Raw genomic sequence first — 5,753 nt, forward strand, 5'->3', positions numbered from 1 at the left:
ATCTATATCGACGTAACATAGATACATGGAACATGTCATGGATCTTCTCCAACTCCACTGGCAAAGATAAACGATAGGCAACCGGTCCTATTCTATTGGTAATCTCATAGGGTCCAATAAAACGAGGACTTAATTTTCCTTTTCTACCGAATCTCAAAACTTTTTTCCTGGGTGATACCTTTAAGAATGCTTTATCACCCACTTGATACTCAATTTCTTTTCTTTTCAAATATGCACACGATTTTTGTCTATCTGACGCTGCTTTCAAACAATCTTGAATCACCTTAAATTTATCCTCGGTTTTATTGATCAAATCAACTCCGAAAATTTTACTTTCTTTAAGCTCTGTCCAATACAAAGGAGTTCGACATTTTCGGCCATACAACGCCTCATAAGGTGCCATCTTTAAACTGGACTAATAACTATTATTCTAAGCTAATTCGACCAAACGTAAATAATTTTCCCAACTACCTTGAAACTTGAGAACACAACACCTAAGCATATCTTTAAGTGTCTGAATTATTCCTCAGATTGTCCATCCGTCTATGGGTGAAAAGCGGTACTAAAATTCAGTTTCGTTCCTAAAGTCGATTGCAAATTTTTCCAAAATCCCAACGTAAATCTTGATTCTCTATCCGAAATAATCGACAATGGCACACCATGAAGTCTAACAATCTCTGAAATATACAAATCGGCAAACTTATACAGAGAATAATCTGTGCTTACTGGTACAAAATGGGTTGATTTAGTCAATCTATCGACTATTACCCAAATAGCGTCTTTCTTTATTGGAGTCACTGGCAACCCGATTACGAAATCCATAGTGATCTGATCCAATTTCGACTCAGGGACCATAATAAGTTGAAGAAGACCGGAGGATACTTGATGTTCAACTTTAACCTGTTGACAAATCAAACATCTTGTTACAAATTCTGAAATATCTCTTTTCATTCCATTCCACCAATAAACTTTCTTCAAGTCATTGTAAATCTTCGTACTTCCCGGATTGACTGACCTACAACTGTTATGTGCCTTATGTAGAATAGTCTGAATTAACTCGATATCCCTTGGAACAGAGATTCTTCCCCAAAATTTCAAACATCCATCGGAGTCAATCTGAAAATCGAGTTCACTGGATGATTCACACTAAACTTTCTTAGCTTGAAATTTTTCATCCGATTTCTGAGCTTCACAAATCTGACGGAAAAGAGTCGGCCTAGTCCTCAATTCGACTAAAATGGAACCATCATTACATAAGGTCAACTATGCATCCATTGCCCTTAAAGTGAAGAAAGACTTCCTGCTCAAATCATCGGTGACCACGTTTTCCTTTCCCGAATGATGATCAATTATAAGTTTGAAATCTTTCGATAGTTCCAACCATTGTCGTTGCCTTAAAGTCAAATCTTTTTGAGTCATCAAATACTTGAGGCTCTTATGATCGGTATAGACATGGCATTTTTCTCCGAACAAATAATGATGCCAAATCTTCAAGGCAAACACTATGGTGGCCAATTCCAAATCATTAGTTGGATAATTCTTCTCATTAGGCTTCAACTGTCTCGAAGCATAGGCTACAACCTTTCCTTCTTGCATAAGCACACAACCTAGTCCATTCAAGGATGTATCGCTGTAGATTACAAACTCTTTCCCTAGTTTCGGTTGTACTAGCACTGGCGCCTCGGTCAATAGTATTTTCAACTTTTCAAAGCTTTGTTGGCACTTTTCTGTCCACTTGAACTTAACATCCTTTTGTAGTAGCCTCATCATAGGAGTGGCTATCATAGAAAATCCCTTTACAAACCTTCGGTAATAATCGACTAAGCCCAAAAAGCTCCTAACTTCGGTTACATTCCTTGGAGGCTTCCAATCAACAATGGTAGAAATCTTACTAGGATCAACCCGAATACCATCACTGGAAACAATGTGGCCTAAAAACCCAACTTCCCGAAGTCAAAACTCACTTTTACTAAACTTGGCATATAATTGCTTATCACTCAAAATCTGCAAAACGATCCTCAGATGTTCGGCATGTTCTGTCTCATTTTTAGAGTACATAAAAAAGTCACCTATGAACACCACAACAAACTTATCCAAGTACGGACAAAATATTCTATTCATCAAGTCTATAAACACAGCTGGAGTGATAAACCGTAATTTATACATATTTTTACCCCATGCTTAATGCCTTTTATGGATGATTTTCCCTTAGAATTGGTGAATTTGATGCTCCTAATGCTTTAATTTCATATTTTATACTTAGGATAGCATAGGAGAGCGAAAGAAACGAGAAATGGGCCAAAAACGAAGAAAATGGGCCAAAGTACGAAATCAACATGACCTGGACCTCCACACATGGGCAGACCACACGACCGTGTCAATTTGGCAGACTCGAGCGTGGCCTGAAGTAATCACACATAGGCGTGTCCCTACCGAGCCCAAGTTGAGTCCAATTCAAAAAAGGCTAATTTTGAGGGCTCTTAGGCATTCCAAAGCCTATAAATACACCCTAAAAAGGAAGAAAAAGGGACACACAGGGAGGAAGGAAGGAATTACTACAAGGAAGCCGATTGATCCATTTCGGAAGTCAGATTCATCATCAAGACTAAATATCTCTCCTAAATTTCCCCTTCAGGAGTTTTGGGTTTTCTTTATGTTTTGTATTTTTTATTATTCTGAGATGTTTTCTTATTTAGCTATGAACTAAAACCCCTAAATACTTAAGGGGAATGAAACCTAAGACGAATCGTGTTATTATTTTCTGAATTGTATGATAAATATTTAACTAATTCTTGATTATGTGTTCTTAGTTCTTGTTTTGATATCCCAGGATACCGATCCAAGATAAGCTCTTATTCGGAGGAGGAATAGACCCTGTCTAAGAGTACATTTGTCATAATTAAGCGGAGTTATTTGAGCGCCTAGACATAGGGTGAGAAAATTTTTCCAGATTAGGGTGAAACCTAATAAGGGGATCCATAGATCGAGTTAATGCAACACTAGGGTGTTAATTAGAGAAAGGTCTCAATTATTCAACTTAGGGAATAGGCATTATTAGTCTTGAATAGGGATAATAATATAACTTAGGGATCTATATGGAACAAGTTAAATGAATAAATGGTCCGATTTGGAGCCAGAATAATAAGTAAAGTCTAGGTGGATTTTTCCTTAGGTATTGTCTCAATCAATCGATTTTCCCAAAAGCAATTCCCCAATTCGACTTTCTGTGAGTACTTAGTTTAGATAATTAGTTAGTTAAAACAAAATCTCTTTATTCTTAGGCTAGATAATAACAAGACGATCATTACTAGTACTTTTAGTTCCTTTGGGTTCGACAATTCGGTCTTGCTAAAACTATACTACTGTTCGATAGGTACACTTGCCTACATCGCAATAATAGTTAGCTTCAAGAACGATTAATTATAAATATTTAAAACCTATCACGAAATAACACGATCAAGTTTTTGGCGCCGTTGCTGGAGAACTAAGATATTAGGAACGCTCAATTTTTATTACTTTAGCCATTTATTTTTCTTGCAATTTAATTTAATTTTTTTATTTATTAATTTACTTTTTCTTTCTCTTGGCTGGTTTTTATAGTTTATGACTAGAAGAAACCCGTCAAGACCACTACTTTTTGACGAAGAAATCGATCGCACAGTTCGTAGAAACCAAAGAGAAATAAGGAGAAGCTTAAGATACACAGAGAACGAGCAAGAGGACGATACTCAAACCCCAACTGAAGAGATGGCTGAAAACCAAGACAATCAGCTACCTCCTGCAATCGCAGTTAATCAAAATCCTACTCCACATACTATGTATGATTATGCTAAACCTACTTTAACAGGAACTGAGTCAAGTATAATTAGGCCTGCTATTGCTACGAATAACTTTGAACTAAAACCTAACACTATTCAAATGATACAGTAATTTGTTCAGTTTGATGGTTTGCAGGATGAGGATCCAAACACCCACTTGGCAAATTTCCTGGAACTATGCGATACATTTAAAATCAATGGTGTTTCTGATGATGCCATACGTCTTCGGTTGTTTCCCTTTTCATTGAGGAACAAAGCTAAACAGTGGTTGAACTCGTTACCACGAGGGTCAATCACTACTTGCGAACAAATGACCAAAAAATTTTTTTAACATATTTTCCGTCGGCTAAAACGGCTAAATACGTAATGATATCTCTTCTTTTGTACAGATGAATTTAGAAACACTCTACAATGCATGTGAGAGATACAAGGACCTTTTGAGAAGGTGCCCTCACCATGGGTTACCGCTTTGGCTTCAGGTTCAAACATTCCATAATGGTCTGAATCCTTCGACTCGACAAATGGTTGACGCAGCTGCTGGCGGAACCATCAATAATAAAACACCTAAAGATGCTTATGAGTTTATAGAGGAGATGTCACTGAATAACTATCAGTGGAAAGTCTTGAGGACAAAACGAACAAAAATAGCCGGTGTTTATAACGTCGATTCGGTCACCATGCTCTCTAATCAGGTAGAACTCTTGAATAAGAAAATTGATGGTTTTCTTAGTTCTTCACAGGTTCACCCGGTAATGCAGTGCAAAGCAAATAGAGGTGGAACAAGCCATTCGGAATACCAACCTTACGACCTCAACATGGATAACAAGCAGTTAAATAACATGGGTGATAATTCTAGATCTCAAAACTATCCATATAGTAACACTTACAATGTAGGTTAGAGGAACCACCCAAATTTCTCATGGGGAGGCCAAGGAAATCAGAGACCACCTCCAGGCTACAAACAACCACCCTACCAATAGGAAAAGAAGCCAAACCTTGAAAATATGCTCTCAAAGTTTATATCAGTGTCAGAAACTCATTTTAGAATACCGAGACAGCACTTAAAAATCAACAAGCGCCGATCCAAGGGCTCGAAACTCAGATCAGCCAGCTTTCCAAACTAATCTCCGAACGACCACAAGGTACCTTGCCAAGTAGTACTGCCAACCCAAGGGAACAGCTCAATACGATTAATGTTCAAGATGAATAAAGATTCTTGAGCCTGAGCCAGAACCAATTCAAGAAACTATGGTAAGCAAAGGTCAAGGTAAGGTAGGTCATAATACAAACAAATCAGTGAATGTCGAATATAAACCTCGTGTGCCACACCCCAACGCGACAAGGAAAGACCGCTCAGATGAACAATTTGGTAAATTCCTTAAACTCTTAAAAAAATTACATATTAACTTATCGTTTATTGAAGCCCTATCGTAGATGCCAAACGTAATGAAATTTTTAAAGGAGCTTTTAGCAAATAAGCGGAAGTTGGACGAGGCATTGCATGTGGAGCTAAACGCAGTTTGCTCAGCTATTCTCCAAAATAAACTACCCAACAAACTAAAAGATCCAGGGAGTTTTACAATTCCTTGTTTAATTGGTAGTTTAGATGTTAATAATGCATTAGCTGATTTAAGGGCTAGTATTAACGTCATGCCATACAAAATGTTCAAACAATTAGGTCTCGAGAAACCCAAACAGACTAAGATGAGCATTCAATTAGCAGACAAACCTATAAGATTTCCTAGGGGTATCATTGAAGATGTGCTAGTTAAAATTGATAAATTTATATTTCCCGTTGACTTCATTGTTCTAGACATAGAAGAGGATAGCAAGACTCCTTTAATTCTAGGAAGGCCTTTTTTAGAAACCGCTAAAACAATTATTGATGTTGGTACAGGTGAACTCACACTCCGTGTGGGAGACGAAACAATCACT

At 37.4% G+C, this 5,753-nt stretch overlaps 1 non-coding gene across 1 annotated transcript; it reads right to left on the reverse strand.

Moving 5' to 3' along the window:
* Positions 1–4,177: 4,177 nt before the first annotated feature.
* Positions 4,178–4,281, reverse strand: LOC121205900 (small nucleolar RNA R71). Its single transcript, XR_005900973.1, has one exon. It is a non-coding gene; the product is annotated as a small nucleolar RNA R71 (small nucleolar RNA).
* Positions 4,282–5,753: the final 1,472 nt, after the last annotated feature.

The sequence above is a fragment of the Gossypium hirsutum genome, chromosome A08, assembly GCF_007990345.1.
Source record: "Gossypium hirsutum isolate 1008001.06 chromosome A08, Gossypium_hirsutum_v2.1, whole genome shotgun sequence".
In the NCBI taxonomy this organism is placed as follows: Eukaryota; Viridiplantae; Streptophyta; class Magnoliopsida; order Malvales; family Malvaceae; genus Gossypium; species Gossypium hirsutum.